Source organism: Ambystoma mexicanum, chromosome 3p (genome assembly GCF_040938575.1).
Source record: "Ambystoma mexicanum isolate Mex_15411 chromosome 3p, UKY_AmexF1_1, whole genome shotgun sequence".
In the NCBI taxonomy this organism is placed as follows: domain Eukaryota; kingdom Metazoa; phylum Chordata; class Amphibia; order Caudata; family Ambystomatidae; genus Ambystoma; species Ambystoma mexicanum.
The window spans coordinates 23,368,803-23,392,666 of record NC_090925.1 but is presented as its reverse complement, the minus strand read 5'-3'; the positions used below and the strand labels follow the sequence as shown (position 1 = coordinate 23,392,666).

Here is a 23,864-nt window from a genome sequence, read left to right as displayed (position 1 = left end):
ATTCTGTTAAGGAAGGAAGAAGGCATACTATGGCAAAAGGGAAAATGCACACAGTTGCACTGTGAACAACTCTGAATCTAACAACGTGTATATATGTAAAACCCAGGAACGTCAATAAGGTAAAACAGTATTACCAATATAGGAAAAGGGATGTGGGGTAAACACTTAGGACCTCCTTATGACTGAAAGGAAAGTCGGCAAACTCTTTACCCACTATGCTCTTACAGATACTGACAGCGCTAAACCCACGTAGCGGGCAAGCAAGGACAGATTCTGTGAACTGACAATCTGTAGAATACTGAATAAGGAAATTATAAACAGTACTCACGAGGATCGGAAAGACCACTTGAATGTCAGTAATTCACGAACCCTGTAGATCAAACAGGGACCCAGAAGGCTGTAAAAGCAAAAGGGTTAAAGATAACAAAATACATAAACCCTAGTAAAAGGCAAGTCTGAATTGTGATAATAAATCGTGAGGAAAACTAAAAGGGGAACACTCTGGAACTTGTAACAACAAACCCACACCTAATAATCAATGGAAAATGAATGCAGAAGTGTAATGGAAAACATGGAGTGGAATCTCAATAAAGTAGGATCAGGAGCAGGGAAAATGATATACATAAACCCTAGTAAAAGGCAAGTCTGAATTGTGATAATAAATCGTGAGGAAAACTAAAAGGGGAACACTCTGGAACTTGTAACAACAAACCCACACCTAATAATCAATGGAAAATGAATGCAGAAGTGTAATGGAAAACATGGAGTGGAATCTCAATAAAGTAGGATCAGGAGCAGGGAAAATGATATCACAAAAGGAAATCTTTCCCACCCAATCCAAGGAGAAAAGGCTGTACTAATTCTACGAAAGTAAATATTAATACATCATGCTTTTCAGTAACCAGGACAGCATAAAGGGACAGAAAACACCGGCAGACTGGGCTGCATCAAATAGTAAAGTACAGAGAAAGGCTGTCTGCAGACAGAGGAAGACAGAAAAGTACATTCAGAAAGCATAAATCAAATAAGCGCATAAATCCGAAATCCAGGACAGAGGAACAAGATACAGGAACTAGTAACTGGGCACAAAGCTAGAAACAGGAACTAGGTACAAGGCATGGAACTAGGAACAAGGAACTGGAACTAGATACTTGGCACAATATCTATGAACAAAGAACTGGAACTAGGTACAAGGCACAGAAACTAGGAACAAGGCACTGGAAATAGATACTTGACTCAATATCTATGAACAGGGAACTGGAACTAGGTACAAGGCACAGAAACTAAGTACAGGAAACAGGGACTAGTCACAACAGGAACACTGCTACAATGACCAGCGCCGGACTGAAGCAAACTGAGGCTTTTAAAGCTGCTTAACGAGCACACCCCTCAGGCGTGCCGCCTGCTGCACCTGCAGCCACAGGTGTTGCCTATCCTCCTCCCAGCGTTGTGCTGCAAGGGAGGAGATGATGCAGTGAGCCAGGCATTCTGGGAAGCAGGAGGTGAAACAGTGAGCCAAGGCATTCTGGGAAACATAGTCATTTGATTTAAGTAGCATGCCGGATGCCAGGGAGGAGATGAAGCAGTGAGCCAGGCATTCTGGGAAGCAGGAGGTGAAACAGTGAGCCGAGGCATTCTGGGAAACATAGTCATTTGATTTAAATAGCATGCTGGCTGCCAAAAACCAGGAATGGATCCGGAAGGGAAGTAACTGGGAAAATAAGGTTTTAACGCTCCCCATTCATTAGAACACTGTAGCATAGGGTTCGAAGGAAATGTCCAGTAAAGAATAAACCCCAGAACATGCCCCCAAGTGGCGGGGATGGGAACGAAGGGAGCGAGAACGGGAGCGAAGAGAGCGAGCCGTGACACTATTCCGGGATCTATCAGGGTTTTCATCAAGAACCACATTCCAGTCTCCACCCAGGAGCATATCCCTCCTTTGAAATTGAGCCCGCATGGGAAACAGTTCTGCATAGAATTGGTCTTGGCATTGGTTTGGCCCATATATTGAGAACAAGGTCAAAATCCTTTTTGCCATCTCCACATCACAAGTCCCACATATCAGCCGCCAGGGTCTCCAAGCATCCCCAGTTTAGAGAAAGTAATTGACTGTGCTATCAGTATTGCAACCCCGCCTTCTTCCTGAAAGCCGAAGAACTGATGGGGGAACCACGCAGAGCGTAATCTTGGCCAAACTTGATGAAGATGGTGCGTCTCTTGTAAGAGAGCCACATCAGCATCAAGTTGGGATAGTTTGGTCAGAATGCTTTGTCTTTTCATGAGGGAATTGAGGAGAGGAACAAAGCACCGATCTAACAATTGCAAAACATCCTGGGGTACAACCGTACATCAAGACCCACCATTACACTGACCACCAACCCCTATAAGAGCAAACAGCCCTGTGGGAAGTGAGGTTAATTAAAACCGTAAGATCAAACAAAAAAACATTAAAAAAACCAAAAGTAAAATTAAAATTACCACTTGCTGTCCCAAAAAAGGTGACCATCCGGAACACATCCTGTAGAGGAGAATGTGTGCACCTAATGCAACCATGGCAAACCATTCAGAGCTAACACTCAACTCTTACTGAACAGTGATCTTGCCAAAAACGATTAGTGTCTCAGTTGAAGACACTAACCCAGAAATCGAGACCCAAGCATGGGGGCCCAAAAGAATTAAGAGAACCATGCATATCTAGCTTAAAATGGAACTAGGAATAAGAAACAAAAATAAGCTGTCCTCGGGTAGGATCTGTGGAGTCCACACTCCTATCGAGGCGATCCAACAAGGGCCTACTTAGCCGTCAACGTCTATTGCGTCTCAAATGTGCAACAGTCCAGTCAATAAGGTGGTCGGGATAGTCTGTTACTGCCAGGAGCTGTATTTCATAGTCAGGAATTTTCAGGGTGCTAACCGTCGCTCTGATCGTGGAAAATCGGTGTCTCGTGTCGTCCGAGAAGATGATCTTGCAGGGGAAACTCCAATAGTACGGGATGCCTTTACCTTGTAGCCAGGTAGTCAAAGGCTTCAATTGGTGTCGCTTACAAATTGTGGAGGGAGTTAGATCCTGAAACAGCTGTATGCGCCCGCCCCTGAAGATTATGGGCCTGATTCATGGTATTAATTGCGCTTAAAATAGGGCACTTGCGCGCGGGGCTTACCGGAGACTTGTGAGGAATCAGCGCAGGTCCAACACTTCACTGCGACACTACGAACGGCTTGCGCGAGACTCCCAGCGAAGGGGCGTACCATCTTGCGCAGTCACCTAAAAAGGGTGCGGAACACGTGGAATGGGCAACAACAAGCATAAATGTGGGCAATACATGGAAAGTGCCACAATAAAAATACTTACAACGTGCACTAACAACACGTATTCATGGAATCGAACAGGGCACACTGGCGCCTGGAAAAAGACGCGCTAATCCGGAAACACGTCCGCCACGCGAAAGCTGACGTAAGCGTCACCGCACACCAAAAACAATGCATAAAAGACCATGTGAAAACAAACTCGCGTATACAGCTACGATGAATGTGCCATTTTTCGCAGCAATGATTGTGGGACACCGCAGGAGGAGGAGGAGGAGGATGGCCAGGGCCCGCATTTTTTTTAACCAGGACCAGCCTTTTTGGGATGCCTGATGACCAGGTCTATGCTAGGTATAGGTTTCCACCTCATATCATCGTAGACCTGGTAACGGAAAAGGTGCTCAATGTACTGCATTTTTTGGCCACTGGGTAATTTCAGCTGACAACTGCCATAGTTGGGGGCATTTCACAGGCCACGCAGTCACGCTGCCTACACCAGGTGTTGGTAATCATGACTGCATGCCCCTCTGTCCGCAGGCACATATACATGCCCAGAACACGCAGAAAGGCAGGCTGTTGTCCAGGACTTCTACGGGGTGGCGCACTTCCTTAAAGTGCTTGGTGCCATCGATTGCACCCATGATGTCCTATGTCCCTCTAGGGCCCCAGAGCACATCTATCGCAATCGCAAGCACTGGCATTCCATCAACGTGCAGGTTGTATGTGATGCCAAGGGAATCATTACCTCTGTATATGCTAACTATCCAGGGTCCACCCATGATAGTTTCATATTCAGAATGTCACCCCTACACCGGGCCCTAGAAGCTGGTAGGCATGGCAACACATGGCCCATTGGTGAGTACAAATGGCCCTGCAAATGCATGCAGGTCTCACACAGACAAAACCACACCAGTGACAAACCATGTCACCTCCACAGAGGACAGTGCCTACCCTCTGAGCGCCTACATGATGACCTCAATACGGAGTCCCACCACACCACCACAGGTAATATACAACGCAGTCCATATTGTAGCTAGGGCCATACTGGAGGGCACATTCTGAGTGCTAAATTCACGATTCCACTCCCTTGACCACTCTGGTGGTGCTACTAAATGCACCACCAGTAGTGTGCAGGATCATTGTGGCAGCATGTGTCCTGCACAATGTTGCAACACGGCGTGGCATACCGGTGGACATAATGGTGCCCCCACATCCCCAACCACACGCACAGCGGCTGTGTATGGGAGGGGAAAGGGCATGTGGCGAGGCTGCCCGTACCCAGTTTGTGGAACAATATTTTCACCTAAAATCCAACCCCTGCGGAGTGCACACAGCCCTGGCACATTCCAGGTGGCAAATCGATGATGACAAAGGGACAATCATCTGTCCCAACCTTACCACCCTGAGAATCCGTTTCTTCTTAAGATTCTGGACAAAGCCGCATACAACCAAATTCAAAAGCACCTAGAATTACATAACCTATTAGGAGAAAGACAATCAGGCTTCTGTCCCCTACACGGAACAGAAACTGCCCTCATTGACTTGAAATCTCGAATTGATGAGCTGAGAGACAAAGGGAGAACAGTACTCCGACTACTCCTGGACCTCTCAGCTGCCTTTGATTTGGTGGATCACAAAGTCCTCTGTAGTCACCTGGACTCCACCGCCCATTTCTCTGCGGAAGCCATTGGATGGATCAAGTCATTCTTGAGTGAGAGAACGAAGAGTCTTCTCCCCTTCAGCAGCGGCAGATCCCACCCCTATCTCATGCGGTGTTCCCCAGGGCTCCTGTGTCTCCCCAACTCTATACAATATCTTCACCAAGCCCCTGTTTGATGATCTGGACCATCTTGGTATCACCTACACTAATTAAGCAGATGATACACAGATCCTCCTCCCGCTTTCTGGGGATCATGCTAAAGACACGGAATTGGTGAACAAGCTATACCTTATCATCCAGGCATGGTGGCCACTCACGGCCTTTGTCTAAACGATAAGACAGAGTTGATTATCCTGGGTACCCAAGCCAATATCAAAAAACTAGGACAGGAATTCTCCTCATTCAACATAGATGGAAATATCATCCAAGTATCCAAGGATGTAAAAATCCTGGGATTCTATTGGGGACACAACAGCACCCACAGTTGATGCACTCACCTGCGACAGCACAGAGGAATCCATATCTGGTTCACCACCAAAGCCAAAGGTATCATCAGAGGCGGACTTAGACGGAGTCAGGGAGAGGATGGCCTGTAGCACCAGTGGATCTTCATGGACTACCACACCACGTCCTGCACTGGTGGTTGGATACGGCTCAGTAGCCTGTTCCTCCTCCTCTGCATCCAGTGCCTCATCACCTGCACATAGAAAGAAAAGTACATGAAGACCCATGTAAATAGCATAGCCCGCACAAATAGCTATCACAATGTTCACATGCAACACATTAACCTGCCATGTCACTCATAGCACAAACTCCAGCACATACGCAATATAAATGGAAGGAAATGGTAGTATGAAAGCAGCCATGGACGTCTGTGGAAGGGCTCAATACCACATGTACTGCATGGTGCATAGCACCTGCTTCACACACGAGCCCCTGACTGGCATAGTTGAGTCACCAGCATCACTGATGCAAATAAACAGATGACACGTATCATAGCCATGCCTGAACTGTCAAACAGCATGAGATGGAACTTGATGACTACTGTCCCAGAGCCATGTATAATGGACGTGAAATGACAGGACATGTAATTCACAAAAAAACGCACAAGTGTCACAAGGTGTAACGATGCAAGGGTGGTAGAATAGAGTTAATCCAGACACACCCATCCCATGAGGTCAAGTCACATTGTCACCACGCAAGTGAATAGGCACAGTGAAGGGGAGATCTGGGGTTGGAAGTGGGAGTGGGCAGTGCAGTACATGGGAACGTAATCCAACTAAAATACAACTACATAATCATTAATGAAAATGCGGTGGGGTGGTGGCACTGGAAGGGTCAGTGCCAAAATCAGGTGTCAATTGCTGGTAGTGGGTTGTAGGGATACAAGAAACAGCCACCAAGTACAGGGATACCAGTGGGGCAGTGCATGGGTTCAACTGGTGGCTCATTGGCCTGTGTCGGAGGTCAGAGTGTGGCCAGGTTACTAGTGCATTCTGTCAGTCAGCCAGGACTCCAGCAGGGGAGAGGAGGAGAGAATAGACTACAAATGAGTAAGCCTCGGAAGTGCCTCCATACCCGGAGAAGGGTCACCTCCGGTTCCATAGAGGCAGGGAGGCTGCACCAGAGAGAGGCTCCATCCGAAGATAGACATCAACCACCAAATAATTACCATGAAAATATACTGACCTTGAGGGAGTATGAAAGGGATGATTTAAGACTATGGACGGAAGTGATTTTGGAAGATGGAAGTGAACGAATTGCGGGTCGAGGACCCATAAGGCCTTGTGGACAATGCACACCATTTAGAAAAGAACAGTTATAGTGACTGTGAGCCAGTGCCATCATCACAGTCCTCGGGAGATACAATGCCTGTCCCCAAAACCAAAGGACAATTTCCACAGTCCAGTTCTGGATGAGTTGCAGAGGGAAGAGAGTAGAGCACATACATTTGGAAGAGGCTGTGGCAGCAGCCCACCATAGGAATCACCAGTCCTCTGGAGACATTGAGCTGCTGTGGGAAGGAGAGGAAAGGATGATTCCCCCTGAGGAGGTGCAGCAGGTAGGGTGACCTCTGAGAGCCGTCAGAGAAGTGAGCAGAGAAGGCAAGTGTGGAGCGGAAGAATATCAGATACTATACGCCATCACATGTTGGAGCAGGAAGAGGGCCAAGAGAGGCTGGACAGAGAGTGACAGGAAAGGAGTGAGCAGGTGTGGTGATGAGGATTGTCACGGTGTGCTGCACATCGTTTGTATGCAGTCTGCAGGACAACAGCATGTGTCAATCCACCATGACATGGTTCAGACATGGCAGTCATGGAAATGCAGGCGGCACTGCCAGACAATCATAACACTTCATCCAAGCAACCTACACATGTCCTGGATGCACACGCATCACCACTCACCGGACATTTCCTCATAATCTGGTAGGTCTCCCACACCTTGGATCTGCTCCACATCAATCATATCACTGACTTGTGCTCTTCTTGTGGAGTGAGGTCATCATCCTCCTATGGTGACCCACCTCCAGTCACTAGAGTAGAGGAATAGCCAGCAGCCAGCTTCTTTTGGCTCTGCGCCAGAGGTCATTCCAACGCTTCACTCCCTCAGCAGCGGTGCACCTCTCATTGCCCAAGGCGTTTATACTATCCGTGACAGGCTGTCAGTGGGCCATACGCTGAGCATGCATATGTGTGCTCCCTGCCTACAGAAGCATGTCACGTTCATGTTTCTGCACGTAGTCCACGGGGATCTGGAGTTCCCCATCATTGAAGCTCCTCTTCCTCAAAAGGCGGCTTCCCTGTGCCATGCCTGGGGTACCAGCCTGTTCCGCTACTGCACGCTTTGACTTCTTGCAAGGTCGTGCAGACCCTGTGTGGCTGGGACCACTTGGGTCTGTATGGGATGGAGCACTGGTGGACTGGGCCATGTCATCGCCCAGTGATGCTTTGACAGTAGGTTGCCTTGCAGGTATCCGTACCTGGGTGCACGTGGCTGGACCTTACACCAAACGTCCCTTGCCCATAGGAATAACGGCATCTGCCACTGGGTCTCTGTGGCCCTGTGCCGGGACCACTAAAGGCCCGGCTGTGGGACTCCAAGCCTGGGTGGTGGCTGCTGCAACTGCCCCTGCAGCTTCCTGACCCTGGCTGGTAAGGACAGCAGACGACCCTGCTGTTCCAGGACCATGGTTGCAGGGGACGTCAGGATCAGCTGCATCTCCCTGACCCTGGTGCGTGGGAGGCATAGCTCTCCCTGCATGGCCCCGGGCACCTCGACACCCCTTTCCACTTGTTGCCCTCCCACTCATGGCACTGATGGATTGGTGCAATGGGAGGTGCAGCTATCAATTGTCCTGGGCAATTTCAGTGAGTCGGCACTGTACGTGATGTTAAACGTAGCAGTGTGCTCCATCAAGGGTCAATGTAAACTCCCTGGGAAAAAGAAAAAAAAGACAGGCCGCATTACGCACAGGCACCCCAAAAACGAAAATAAACGTGTACGCAACCCCTTGGTAGTCCATGTATAAAGAAAGAAGGATACCCAGTACGCTGTGGCACCCAGCAACACACAAAAAATGAATACGCAAAGGACACGTAGCGTACTATGACCTCGAAAATGGGGGTACACGACACACAGGTGCACCCACAGTATGCAAAATGTGTACGCGACGCACAGTCAGCCTCACAAAAGAAGAAAAAGTACACACGCGTGTGTGCGGAGGCAAATCCCCACCAAAACAAAACACTTGCACTGTAGCTGTAGTGAAGAAATTGCGTGGAAACGCTCGCAGAAGTCCACACGTCCATCCGCTATAACTGGCACAAGCATGTGATGGTCTCCTACACACTACTTTATCCTGATACTGTACGCCAACAGCAAACTTTCAGCGCGTGTCACATAACTTACGCGCTTAGGCCCTTTCCTCTAATTCCACACTAATGCGATGTTTCCGCATGTGTGGAGTCACTGTTTCCAGCTGCCCACGCGAGTAACACAGAAGACCCACGCTCCTGCCTAACAGCCAATTTACCTGCCTTCAAGTGTCCTGAGCTACCCCATACTAGCCATCTGCTGCTCCCTGCCCACTGTGTGTGCCTGCTGCACACGTGCCCTGCAATTTTGGTGCCTGCTGTACAGCCATTGCTCCTTTCTTCGGACCTGTGACCACTTCTGCTGACCCAGAAGATTTCCGACGTGTCAGACCACCGCTCCACAGCCCAGCTCCAGGACCACCTTGCCCACCCACACCTGCCATGTCTGAACCAACATCATCGGAGGCAAGTGGCAACCCCCCAGCAATGAAACAGTGGGCTGTTGGCTTCAGTGCAAGAGAAGTTGACATCCTGGTGGAGCAAGTGCTGGGGCCTTATGATGCCCTCTTCCACAGACCAATGCAAGTCGGGAATGAAGGACGGAAGATGATCTGGGCTGACATTGTGGGTGCCATCAACGCGGAGGGGGTGGCACCTCCTGACTACCACCATGTCCACAAGTGCTGGGAGGACTTCAAAGCCAGGACCCACCACAAGGCCCGGTGCTGCCTCCAGGCTGGTGTGAACCAATGAGGGCACGGGGTCCGGTTGAGCACTGACAACATGCAGGTCCTACAGCGGTTCTACCCAGCGCTGCACGCCCAGGTCATGGATTTGCAGCTCCGCCTGGCGTCGACTGGTAAGTGTCCATGTGTTAGTGTCCATGTGTTAGTGTCCTCCACAGTGCATGTTGATGTGTGGCTGGAGTGTACACCTTGACCTTATGGCAGGTATGCCTCTTGTATGGATGTCTGTGTGCATGTCCCAGACAGTGCTGCATGTGTTTCAACAACAGTGTTTCTGTTGTGATGCGCGGCAGCATGTAACAACGTGCACATGGTTGCATACATGTGTGTGGACGTGGCCGTGTGAGAGGTGTGACACATGGATGCTGTCAGCAACATCATGGACATGCATGTACATGTGCATGTGTCCGAGAAGTGAAAGTGTGACTGGCCAACACTCCTGGGTGGATGTTACTGGAGCATTTGAATGTGTGCTTGACTCTTAGTGCCAAATTGACATTGAGTGGACTCTGATGTGATAGCTCTGTGGCCTGCTTCATGACTGTCAGGTGATGTGTGTGAATGAAATGTGTATGTCCCCTGATGCATGTGAGGGGCATGTACAATTTTGAGGTGCTGACAGTGCCTTGTCCAAGGATGTGATTGTCTTGTTGTGAAGGACATGTCTTGTTGTGAAGGACAGACATGATTGTGCATGCGTGTTAATTGCACGTACCTGTGTGTTGTGAAGGGTAATGATGGTTGTGACCTTTGCCAGTGCAACTAATGTGCATTTGTTTTGTGCCAAACAGACATATGTTCAGTACCCTGATGTTTGTGTTCTATGTCTCCTTATCCACAGCGACATTGGAAGAAGAGGGCAGAGAAGGGGCGGAGGAGCAAGGAAGCCTCCACTAGGCACAGACGCGAGGCCCAGTCACGCTCCCAGGTAATTTCATCTTCGGGGAGCGAGGAGACTGGTGCCACGTCAGTGACAACGGCCGCAGCTGCTGAGGGGAGGTCCAAGAGGGTGATGGTGGTCGTGGACTCCTCGGCAGTGGGAGGGACAGGTGAGCTCGCACAGGGGCAATCCAATGCGGAAGACGGTGGGGAGGCATCCAGGTTGGGGGGGAAGGAGGCCACATCAGCCCAGTCCATGGGGCCCGGCGGGAGTGATGAGGTAGGTGTGACTGGTGCAGTCCAGACTCAAGAGCAGGAGGCAGTGCAGGTCGCTGTGGAGGTGCCTGTCCCTAATCCTGCTCCTGGGCCTGCGCCTGTATGCACCTGCGGGCATGCCCCAGGCCGGACCCATCCGCAGGTGGCAGATGTTTCCACACAAACTGAAACACCAATACTTGCGGATGTCGCAATTCGAGACAGGGTGGAACCGTTGCTGGCCGGTATCTCGAGGCATACAGGCACCATTAGTGATGATGTGCAGGCTTCCAATCGGGGGCTTGCACATCATCACAATGAGGTCTGGTATCTCCTGAGCTGGCTAGCTCAGTTCCTTGTCTCGCAATGGGTGCATGGGCTGGCCACTTATGCAACCCCCTTCTCGTCTTCCTCCTCTGTGCGCCAGTCATCCTCCCGGCTGCCTTCCAGCCCAGATACCACCAGGGCCCCCTGTGTACCTGTCCCAACCCTGGCGGCCAGTCTGGTGGAGATCACATCCCTGCCAGAGTCAGGAGTCGAAGTTGGATCATCCGAGGTGGTCACCACACAGATCCAGCCAGCGACAGGAGCAGGTACCAAGGAGCAGGGCGTGTGCACAACGGCCCCAGGGGTTGTCATCATCCCGGAGGCTGTCCTTAAGGAGCAGGCACCGGGCTATTGGGCAGCAGCAGGCTCGGAGTAGGAGTAGGAGGCTACAGTACTCGGGGCATACCATCTCAGGGGGGCAGGTATTGGCCATCAGGCAGGTGGCAAACATGGACCTTACCCAAAAGCTGTCTTCCATGTTGGAGCATTTGGGGCAGCAGATCAGGGCACAGCGGGCACGGGAGGCAAGACTCACCATGGCCAGGGCAGAGATTTCACTGCGTCGGCAGAGAGGCGGGCTGAGGTCCTCGAGGCGAGAGCGGAGGCCCGCCCAGGGGAATTGTGCGCAGTGTCCGATGATGCCCTGGCCGAGACATTGAGGGAGCATGGTGAGAAGGACTAGCCCGCTGCCATTGTATATAGTTCTTTAGGTATAAGTTTCCTTTTTATTTTATTATTTTTGGAGTGTTTGGACCGTGCTCCACTTTTTGTACATAGCTTTTTTTGTGTGTCATTTTGTGGAGTTTTATTTCATGCTTTGGGGTGCATATGGGACATTGGACCCATTTCAATTGTACATAGTTTTCATTGTATTGGCTACTTTTGTGTTCACCATGCTGGATTTGCTTTCTGAAAATCCTTTATGGACATGGACTTTGTGACTTTTCCATCTTTTGTTTACGTACACTGGATTTTCATTTGGACATTTTTACATTTTGTTTGTTCATGCACCTTTTAAAAAAAAACAAAATATGTATGACGTTAATACTACTTTTAAATATATTTCATTTATTTTACTCCGAGTGATGTTTGATCTTTTATTTTTTTGCAAGTTTGATGCTTCTTTACTCTGTTCTGTGTCCCTGCTAAGGACCATTGTTGGTCAAGTGTGTGCACACGTGCGTCGTGTTTGACATCCATTTGCAGGGGGCATGTTCTGGTGTGCATGACCAGTGGATGGGTGTCAAGGTGGAGTGGAGTTGGAGTATGCACAGTGTAGTGGCATTTGATTTCACATGTGCAGCATCAATGTGTATTGGTCCTCACTGTGTTTGGGAGGGTGGTGGGTGGGGTGAGTGATGGGAGTGTTAAAGGATTTCAATTTTGGGCCAGGATTTGCTTGATGCAGTGTAAAGCATGTCTTTGTGCTTATTTTATTGTCTCTTGTGTAGTTGGCCGTCTTGCTTTGCAAGACCTTTTTTCAATTAGTATGGTTTTACTTATGGACAGACCAATGCTGCAGCATTGGTGGATATGGCACGGTATGATTGCCATGTACTCAATCATGACTTAAGTCATTCCTCCGTTCTTGTGCTTTTGGTACTCCTCTACCCTGATGAAGTCCCGTGTGAATCTGCTATGGTCAGCTGGCTACGCTCTGAACTTGGCAAAAGGTCCCCTCGCACACCACTTGCACACCTGCACTGGCTCCCAGGCATGCTCTATCTTTAGACTGTTTTAGGTATCCCAACAGACACCTAGCGACAGTTTGCACCTCCTGCCTGCACTTAGGCTTGAAATTTATACCGGCCGGCCAGATTTTGTTTGTTGTCTTTTTGGGTGTATTTGTTATGATGTCCTTCACATGTGCTGTACTGGCCTCTCCGCAACCACATTTCATCAATCACCATTTCCCATGCACTGGCACCGTCTCAATGTCACCTGCCCTAACAAGTTTCTTGTGTCTGGCTTCACTCTCTTCCCCCTCCCGGGACTCTTTGCCCCTTTGGACACTTGTGTACATGTGCACACATGCGAGTGACCCTCGCATGTTTATGAGGTTATCTGTTCAAGTGATGTGTGCTCATTGAGGCGCACGCCGTGACACGCCAGGCCAATGTCTCTTCATGTGACACAAATCAAGGGTGCTTTGCATTCTGTTACTGTGTGATTATTTGTACATGTGGATTGTTGACATTACTTTGTCACATGGCATGCAGGGCCTCACTTTGACATACACTTTTGTGATGTGTATGCTGGGATATGGTTGCAGTCAGCAATTGCGTATGATCAGCTGGGACACTGAAGTTTGTGGGCCAGGTGTATGCTTTTTTTTGGTGCAGGATATTTTATGAACAGGAGGTTAAGGGTGTTGTCACTACACAGCAAGCAAGTTCCTGAACACAAATAACCTCGTTCTTGTCAAGTTCCTGAACACACCATTGATGGAGCGAACGTGTGTCACTATGTCAGCATGCAGGTGGGGTCCAGTCTGGAGGGGGCTGCCTGCAGGTCGGCGTGGCGGATGATGGGGCATGGGGGTTTCACATGTGGCTGGGGCTGCCTGCAGGTTGCCATCACGGGTGATGGGGTGGGGGTGTCCCATGTGGTGGGAGCTGCCTGCAAGTTGGCGTGACGGGTGATGGGGGAAGGGGTGGGGTGTCCCATGTGGCGGGGGCTGCCTGCAGGTTGGCGTGACGGGTGATGTTGCGGGGGATGCCTGCAGGTTGGTGTTAGGGAGAATTCTCCGTTTAGGCTGAATTTCCTAACCTGGTGAGTCCCCCAGCAGCTTTTCTGGATTTTTGGGGTTTATTTTTTTCTCCCGCCAAGAGTGAGACTCTTTTACCCTCACTCTTGGGCATGATTTGAGTGTGTTTCTTTGACTCTAGATGTGTTTAATGGGCTATGGGGTCTTTTACTCCATAGGGCTTCATGTGTTTTTGTGATGTGTGTTACACAGCACCCTCAGTGCAGTAACACAGGGGTGTCATAGTGACCCCCCAATATAGACTCCATACCCTGGGACTGACCATTGTCTTCCAGGGCATGTAAAGTCACCACTGACTTTACTAGTCTCAAAATTCTGAACAGAACCAGTACAAACCATCATATTGTGGACGTACTGGCCGGGGCAATTCGATTGCCCCGGGGTCTGTTAGTCGAGGGGGCACATCTCCGTCCCCCCTGATCGAGTGTTGGCTGGTGGCAGTGGATACTACTTTTTATATTCGACTGCGAATATATCCCTATGGGATTTCCCATTGTTCGAGGCTACCAATTTTAATTAATTCCTATAGCCTCGAACATACCGCCGGTTTATTTATTTAATATTAATTCTCCGGTTGGTATTTTTTGCCAGAACTCGGTTCTAAAATGGCGTTTGTGTTCGCTTCTGTGACTCCAACCCAAGTTGAGCCCTTTGTTCCACTTTTTGGCGGGCTTCTCCACAGAAGCCCTCCAAAGTGGTGCCACTCTGTCTGGGGTACTTAGGGGGGGTAGAGGGGGATTTAGGCACCCTGGACTGAGTTGCAACTCAAGTCGCACTCCGTCCTGATTGGCCCAAGTGGTGAGCCAGCCGGCTCACCACTTAGCATGTTTGAGTGACAGCTAGGCTGAGTGAATGGGGGTTTTCTGCATAAAAGCAGGGCTTTGGGGACTGGAACTTCAGAAGTCGCCACAGGACCTAAGAATCCGACGAGGGAGAAGCTGAGCCGACCTGCTACGACAACACCACCGGTGGAGCCCTGCTGAACCGTCTCACCACTTTTCCCATCGACAGAGGAGATCTCCAGCCCGGAGAGTCTTCTTCCTTCGACTGGTGGGGATAACCAGTCTGCTTCCTTTTTTCGCTTCCTGGAGCATCTCGTGGCCGCCTTGCCTGTGCCAAGCACCCCGGCAACCGGGATACCACGTTTTACCACGACCGTGAATCAAAGGGTAGTACCTTTAACCGGAAAACTCTGCGGCTGGTTTCTTCCCTGGCAGTGCAACGACCTTCATCTTTCCTCCACGTTGAGATCTTCTCTTCCTCTGGACGACGCCGCGACTTGCACCCGCTGCCAGGAACAACTGCCCCCGCTGGAGGATCCTTCCCACATAAGGTACCGTGTTCTGCCTGGCTTCCCTTGCAACCGACTGTACGGGGTAGATTTAGCCCCCGGCTTTCGAACCTGGGTTAGCCTGGGACACCCTGGCTAAACTTTTCTGAGCCTAACTAAAATCTTTCTGAACTCCCTGCAAGACTTTTTAAGCCTGTTGTCATTGTGTGATCTTGGGTGCATTTGTGCCCTGCTCTCCAAGAGTGGGCCTGGCCTATGGACTTGGCTCACAAGTAACTTTTGACTTTCCTGCCTTGCTTAAGAGTTCCTAAGTATTAGTGTTGTGTATTTTTCTACATTCTGCCTTTTTCTCTCCCTTTGTCGTTAACTTATTGGAGTGCCATCTATAGTTAAGCGCTCACCTCCGTCTGGAAATAAGTGGTGTTAACTAAGACTTGTCTGATAAGGAATAAGGGATGTATATATAATAATCGTAACTGTGTTGAGAGTGATTTACAATAATAGTGATGGAGTGTTTCAGTGTGTTTTTAAATAAATAATCATATACCTTGATACCAAAGCTCTGGTCAGTGTTTGCTTGTGCTATTGTGTCTGAGTGCCTATTGTGTATACTTTGCATACTGCCTAACTCTTCTTGAGGGAACTCTGACTGCTCAGCCACAGCTACCAGGTAAATCTGGGTGTTACAGACTGCTACCAAGTGGGTTTACTGCTAACACCTGTAGTCCTAAATCTTTTGCAGTGTTCCCAAAGGGAACTGCACAGGTTTCTGCCTAACAGTTGGCATGACAGGTGATGGGGGCGGGGATGTCCCATGTGGCGGGGGCTGCCTACAGGTTGGTGTGAAGGGTGATCGGGGCAGGGTGTCCCATGTGAAGGGGGCTGCCTGCAGGTTGGTGTGACGGGTGATGGGGGCAGGGTGTGACCCATTTGGCGGGGGCTACCTGCAGGTTGGCATGACGGGTGATGGGGTAGGGGTGTCACATGTGGCGGGGGCTGTCTGCAGGTTGGCGTGACACGTGATGGGGCGGGGGTGTCCGTCAGGAGGGGGTGTGCTCCAAGTTAATTGGTGCGGGTGTCGCTGGGTCTTCTGAAGCAAATTTGCTGGGGTTTGGCCACAGTACGCAAGGAGTTTTCACGCGGTTTGGCTCGGTTGCGTCAGGGGTACGCGATGATGGGATGCGTCCGGGCTACACGATTTTTTGGTGCAGGATATTTTATGAACAGGAGGTTAAGGGTGGTGTCCCTACACAGCAAGCAAGTTCCATTAATGGAGCGAACGTGTGTCACTATGTCAGCATGCAGGTGGTGTCCAGTCTGGAGGCGGCTGCCTGCAGGTTAGCGTGATGGGTGATGGGGACAGGGCGTGACCCATGTGGTGGGGGCTGCCTGCAGGTTGCTATCACGGGTGGTGGGGGTGTACCATGTGACCGGTGATGGGGGGGTGGGGTGTCCCATTTAGCAGGGGCTGCCTGCAGGTTGCCGTCACGGGTGATGAGGGTGTCCCATGTGGTGGGGGTTGCCTGCAGGTTGGAGTGACAGGTGATGGGGCGGGGTGGGGATGTCCCATGTGGCGGGGGCTGCCTGCAGATTGGCGTGAAGGGTGATGGGGGTGGGGTGTTCCATGTGGCAGGGGCTGCTTGCAGGTTGGTGTGATGGGGCGGGGTGTGTCCCATGTGGCGGGGGTGTCCTGTCAGGAGGGGGTGTGTTCCCAGTTAATTGGTGCGGGTGTCGTGGGGTGTTCTGGAGCGAATTGGCTGGGGTTTGGCCGCGGTACGCAATGAGTTTTCACATGATTTGGCTGGAGTGCGTCAGTGGTACGCGATGATGGGTTGCGTCCGGGGTACACAATGAGTTTTCACGTGACTTGGCTGGGGTGCGGCCGGGGATCGCGTGTATTTTTCATGTGATTTCGCTAGGGGGCTGTGTGCTGGCCCAGGGATGGCACGGGGGTCTTCCGCTGTGTTGGATATTTTGCTTTTTACTGTGCATAGGGGCATGACTGGCGTAGCTTGGTGTTCCTTGCGCCACAGCTACGGATACCTCAGGGAATCCATGACCATGCGTGCCACGCAATTGGTTCTATGCAGCGGCTGGCACATGCTCCTTCTCAGCACGCGGCGCATGTGCATTTTCTGCGCACAAATCTATGAATCGGGCCCTAAATGTTTGTTACGCTCACCTGCTCTCTACGGGGGCGTTGGGGCACGGTTGGAGCCCTCCCTGGACTTGGCTCCCTTGGATCAGCCTCTTTCCCCAGCTGCTGTTGTGTTGGCTGCTCTGGTTGCCGGCACTGTCCATTTTCTTGTGAGGATGAGCTCTCCATCCTGGAAGCGAGTCCAAATGATGCAAAAGGGGGTTGCGCGGTCCCCACAAGTAGGGTTTCAAGGTTGTACGCAAGGTTTATGTGTTGCGCGACCAAGCGTAAGGTATTTATGCAGTTTCTAACCTTATGTGTTCCTTTTCTCTTGCAGGGATGGCCTGGCGGCACCAGATGGGGAGCGACTACGCAAAGACCTTCCGGAGACTGCTGGATGGATGGGTCCGTGAGGATGTGGGGCAAGAAAAAGGCTCCTGCTAGATGCTCGGAACAGGTGAGGATGCGCTCCGACTCCGATGACAGTGGAATCGGGTAAAATGCGATGCGCTGCCAGCAATGGTATTGCAGAGACAGGTAAGAAGCGCGTTGAGCGATGGTATTGCTGGAGACAAGTAAGATGCGCGCTGAAGATGCTTAGTAAGATGCGCGCTGAAGATGCTTGTTTGTTTTGTTTGTTTTATTACTTGTATTGCGCATCAGACCATGGGGTAACCAGGCGCATTGCATATGACAACTTACAGCTTAGTTACAGAATCACACGGCAAATATGGAGACAAAAATATATACAAGGCAAAAATAATAATAGTACAGGTATTTACAGTGTTGGAATCAGGTAAGCTGCGCTTCTAGCGATGGTGTGGCTGGAGTCAGGTAGGTGCGCTCTGAAGAAGAAGTTCAGGAACCTGATGAGATGATGACCTGGAAACAGGAAAGAGCGCTTCAGGCGGCGGTAAGCGTTACGCTGCAGAAAGCAGACTAACACAAAGTGCATCCATGCGGGTGGTGCTGGCTTAAATAGCCTGGCCCCAGCCACACCCCTTTAGCCCCGCCTTGTGGCTCCACCTTGCCTCTCCCACAGACTTCTGCACGTGCCCTCCAAAGTATGTTTCTTAATGGCCACGCCCGGCCTGGATGCACGTGCCCTAGACACCAAGTGTGCAGAGCACACTATTATGAGCCTGGCGCCAACGGCTCCAGGACTGTGTCCATTTGGACCCTTTGGATGATAAAGGTAGTGGCCTTTGACTAGTGGCCATGACAGCACTCCACCTCAAGGCCCCTCTCACGGACGTTCCCCTTCCTGGTCCTGGTTTGGCGGGATTGTCCCGATGGAATTGTCGGATTAGTCGTGGAGCATTGACAAATTCAACGGGTTCCCATGTACGATCTTGAGGTCCATACCCCTTCCAGTCGATCAAGTAGTACAGTTTTGATAGCACTATCTTGGAATCCAAAATGCCTTTGACTTCATATTCTGGTTCTCCTTCAATGATCTCAGGCTCAGGTGGAGTTGGGATCCGAGTGTCGGGTTTCAGGAGGGAAACATGGAACACTGGATGGATTTGCATATTGGCTGGTAAATCCAATTTCATGGCAGCATGGTTAATGATAGCTTTGATGGGATAAGGTCCGAGGTATCTTGGATGGATGGCTGGAGGTCCCTTTAATGGGATATTCTTGGATGCCAACCATACTTTATCTCCGACTTGGTAATGCAGGGCCTCTCTTCTATGTCTGTCTGCAAACCTTTTTTGTTGTTCCTTGGCTCGGATCAAGTTCTTGGTAGCTTCTTGAAGGGATTTAGTAATGGCCTTATGTAATAAGGTGATCGCTGGAATTTACAATTCATCAAGCGGATCAAAGGAGGATGTCAGAGGATGCCGACCTTTCATTGTGTAGAATGAGGTCTGTCCTGTGCTAGTGTGGATAGAGTTATTGTAGGCAAATTCCGTTAACCAGAGAATGCTTTTCCAGGACCCTTCCATCTGCTGCAACATACACCTCAGGTATTGTTCCAGAGTCTGATTGGTCCTTTACGTTTGACCATCGGTTTGGGGATGGTGACTCGTGGATAAACGAAGGTCGATTTGGGCTATCTTGCAACACCTCCTCCAGAGAGCTGAGATGAATTGAGTCCCACGGTCCGAAATCAATACAGATGGGAAACCGTGTAATTTGACAATTTGCTCCAAAAATATTGTGGCCAGAGCAGCAGCAGTGGGAAGACCCTTTAGCGGAATAAAATGTGCCATCTTGGAGAATAGGTCTACCACAACCAGGATTGTATTAAACCCGTTGCAGGGTGGCAGATCGGTAATAAAATCCATAGACAGCGTATACCATGTTGCACGCAAACACCGCAAGTTGCAATAAATTGGGCAACATCTCTTCTCCAGGTAGCCCACTAATAGTTCTTTTGAATTTTGGCTCGAGTCTTAGCAATTCCAGGATGTCCTTCCACCACTACTCATGGTAGCTGGCTATTATTTTGGTTTGTACTTCCTTGTCCTGGATATATAGTCTTCCCTGAAAATAGGGTAAGTTATCTTTGATGGTGTACTGGTCTCCTTTACTCAACCAGTCCTGTTGGGCTGTCTGGTCCATTCGAGATTGGAGATCGGTCTTCAAGTCTTCCCAGCAGGCGGTTGTAGCGATCTGGTTTTGAATCCGTTCTTCAGGAATAATGGCCACTAGTTCAGATGGTGTGAAGGCATCTTTGTCCTCTCCCATGCGTGATAGGGCGTCTGCTTTTCCGTTACACACTCCTGGTCTGTAAGTAATAACGAAATCGTAGGGGGCGTGGCTAACTGCGATGTAGAGCGGACGTGTCTCCTGTGAGCTCCGCGCCGATGTGCCATCTTAAGCCGTTTTTCATGTATTTTTGCTAGCTTTTAAACGTCGCAACCTGCACCATTCGCTGCCGGATCCCATCTGCAATCGTTTGATCCGTCTCTCAGATGGCTGGGGACAACCAACGCCGTCATAAGCCGAGTGAGCAGTGCCGGAGCAGAGAACGAAAATGGTGGCTCCCCGCGTCCTGAGTGTCGAGGGACCAGAGCGCGCCTGCACCGCAGAGGACGTCGCCCACCGGAGCGCATAGGGGAGCCGGAGCGTATAGGGGAGCCGGAGCAGCCAGCCTGTGCCAGGGTCGAGGGAGAGGAGCGGAACAACTGTGCTCGCAGACGGAGCGGGCCGGCCCCTGGGCCTTCATCCAGCAGCGTCCTGCCCGTGGAGCGCAGCGGAGCCCTGACAAGACCAGCGGCCGGCCAGTGCCGCGAAGGTAAGCGGGGCGGGGGGTAACCAGCCCCGACTCGTGCTTCGGGAGCAGGGCGATAGAGGACCCGCGGTCGCATAGTGCTCCGTCCCCCTGCTGAGGGGCTGGCCTCCCCAAGTTGCTGGGACCTCGGCCCCCCCCCCGCCAACGCGAATTTACATTAGGGAGAGCCACAGGAGTGGATCCCAGTAGTCCCCCGTCGCCTGGAACCGCCTTGCGCCTGCAGCCGACACCGAGGGCGGCCCAAGCCCGGCGCACTGTGCACCCATAAGAACTGGTGAGCCCACGGGCGGCCATAGTTGACCCGCTGCCCAACATTGACTACACCCCCAGGACGGGGTGTGGGCACTGCGCAATTCCCTGACTTCGCCACCTGCCACCTCGGATGTACGGAGCCCCACCTTGGCGCCCAGAAATCACTGTCTAAAGGCCCCACTGCTCACTCACCACGGAAAGGGGGTGCCAAACAATTGTAATACGGCGAGGGATCGGAGCATACCACCTTCGAGCAGCCTGCGTATTACCCCTTCCTTGACATCTGTGACAGGCGCTGTCTTCCGCCTCACTGGGCCGAAGCTTCTCCCCCCTCTACGGCGACCCCTGGGTCCCCTTGGGACACACGAGCAGCCTCACACCTTCACCTCGGCCCCGGGCGGTACGGCCGTGTGGGCCCTGCAGCAACAGTGAGAAGCACCCCTCCGTGACTGCGACTAGTGGCCTACCACCTGCGCCCCCGGCGCCCTTGGAGTGAGTGGACTGTGTGCTCACAAGATGGCTGGTAAAAACGGCAGGCCCAAGCAGCGACAGACCACCATGGACACTTACGCAGCCAGCGAATCTCCAAACCTTGAGAGCTCGAACAGAGTGACCACAGACGTTCAATCGGACCCTACGGCAACGACAACACCCAAACCCAGTAACACCCAGCTCCTCGAAGCCATCAGACTACTCGAAACAACGATGGAACATAAAATCGATGTCGTTGCCATAGACCTGAGCCTCCTGCGCCAGGATGTCCGCTCCTTAGCCGGCAGAACTGAGGTGCTCGAAACACAAGTCAAAGAAAATACTGAATCCAAAACGCACCTCCTCCGAGACGTCGACGAGCTCCAACAAAGGATCAAGAACTTGGAAGATAGGGCAGAGGAAGCGGAGGGAAGAGCCCAGCATAATAATATTCGTCTCCTCGGACTGCCGGAAGGTTCTGAGGGCTCCGACCCCACTAACTATGTAGAGAACCTCCTGCTACAGGAGGTGGGAGCTGGTAAACTCTCCCAAGGCTTCACCATTGAAAGGGCCCACAGATCCCTCCCTAAAAAACCTCCGCCGGGCTCCCCACCCAGGCCGGTGATAGCAAAAGTTCTTAACTACAAGGACAGAGAGGTAATCCTGGCCTTTTCCCCGAGCAGGTGGTCAAATCAAACGGGACTCCGCCACAATCGCCATTTACCCTGATTATACCTTCCAGGTTCAAATGAACAGAGCCCAGTTTATACACACGAAGGCCAGATTGAAGGCAGGTGCGTTGCGTTATATGCTCCTGTACCCTTCAAGACTTAAAGTGCTGCACAACAATAGGGCACACCTGTTCGACACTCCGGCACAGGCCAGAGACTGGATGGACGGACTGCAAATACCTGATGTCGAGGAAAGAAAGCGGAAACCTAGATAACGTTTCTCCCGCCATCTCGATAGGAATCATGCAGCCTCTACCCACCGCCGGCAGGCGAATTGAGCTTCCACACAGCTGAGCAGATCCTTACAAGGAAACACTGGAGTCAAGGTTCAATCCACCCCCTGGAAAATTTCTTCCCCTTTTTTTGGGTGTACATACCCACCCGTAGGGCACCTGGAGACCTATGCACGGTCCTACGGAGCAGAAACGGGATTGTCATAACGAGGGTGACCTTGCTGGGCTAGTTCTATGTTTGGGTTGTTTACAGTTAAAGGAGGGGTGGGAAACAGGGAGTTGTTATTATTACAGTTTGGAACTACAAACGGAAATTACCGAGACCACGGAAGCCCTTGATATGCATTGCTGCACTAACTAGATCCCTAGGCCTGCTGGCCCCACATGTCCATCTACGTAACACCTATGGCTGACACAGTAAAGATCGTTACTTGGAACGTCAGAGGCCTGAACAGCTTCGTCAAACAACGACGCGTCCAATCCTACTTGAAGAGATGCAGGTTCGGAATCGCCATGCTCCAAGAGACTCACCTAACTGCCAAAAAGCTAGATGCCCTGGCGTGGCACCTTAGTGGGTTCCTCTTACTACTCCTATGCCAGAGGGGTCTTGATCTGGATTGCCCCCACGGTCCCCTTCAGGCTTACTAGTACTAAAATCAGACAACGAGGGGAGGATGGTTGTGGTTTGTGGCTCTATCGAGGGCAAAGAGCTATGCCTAGTTTGTACTTACGCACCCAACCACGACGCAACTGTCTTCTTCCACTCCCTCTATACACGGCTCACCCCCTATATGGACAGAATTATGATATGGGGAGGCGACCATAACTGCACCCTTAACTCTCTACTGGATAGATCCGACAATAAACACGACCGCCCCTCCCTCCGGCCAAAATACTCTCCAGTCTAGTCCAACAATTACAACTCAGTGATATTTGGTGGGACCAGCACCTGAAGCAACGCGAGTACTCCTACTCCCCACCATATGCCGTGCATACGAGGCTAGATTATATTTTTCTCAGCCAGATACAACAGTCTGCATTCGTTGACGCGCACTATTTGCCGAGGGTACTGTCCGATCACTCTCCCCTGTTGGTCACCTGGGAGGTGTTCCCGCCAAGACCCCCCATTCCCACTTGGAGATTGAGAGGTGAAGCCCTACTTGATACAGCATTCAGAGAGTGCATAAGAGACGGTACTGAAGAATATTGGCAGAACAACCTACACAGCGTTAAATACATAAGCACCGCCTGGGAGGCATATAAGGTGGTCATGAGGGGTGAGATGATCGCAGCAGTTGGGGGTTCCCAGAGATCCATCACAACCCTGTTGGAACAAGCCGAGAGAGACCTGTGTGCCCTCGAGGGCAGGGCTGACCCATCCCCTGATCATTTACTTAAAATTACCGAACTTAGACAAACCTGCCTAAAGCACTGGGAAGCCCTAGGTAAACTAAGCTACGCCAAACACACGGAAAGAGTCCATGCCCTGGGGGACAAACCCGGGAAACTCTTAGCTTGGCTCTTTAAAAGGGAAACCCCCAGGCCACCCATTTGCCACATACTCACACCAGACGGCACTGCCGTGCATACCCAATAGGAAATTAATTCGGTTTTCTCTAACTTCTATCGCAACTTGTACTCTGAGACCCCCCCTTCTGACACAGGGATCGAAGACGCCCTCGACGTCATCAACTTGCCCAAACTAGACTCGCATATGGCTGAGACCCTTGACGAGCCCATCACTCCTGAC

General features: G+C 51.0%; 1 protein-coding gene across 3 annotated transcripts in view; it reads right to left on the bottom strand.

The window, feature by feature from the left end:
* Positions 1-23,864, bottom strand: part of LOC138579460 (glyceraldehyde-3-phosphate dehydrogenase-like) — a 1,247,463-nt gene that overhangs the window by 1,178,883 nt on the left and 44,716 nt on the right. Inside the window, exon 2 of one of the 3 annotated variants that reach the window (XM_069649794.1) lies at positions 5,467-5,666. The exons of the other annotated variants lie outside the window; for them this stretch is intronic. The gene's annotated coding sequence lies outside the window, so the exon portion shown is untranslated. The remainder of the gene's footprint in view (positions 1-5,466; positions 5,667-23,864) is intronic. 3 annotated transcript variants of the gene reach the window in all.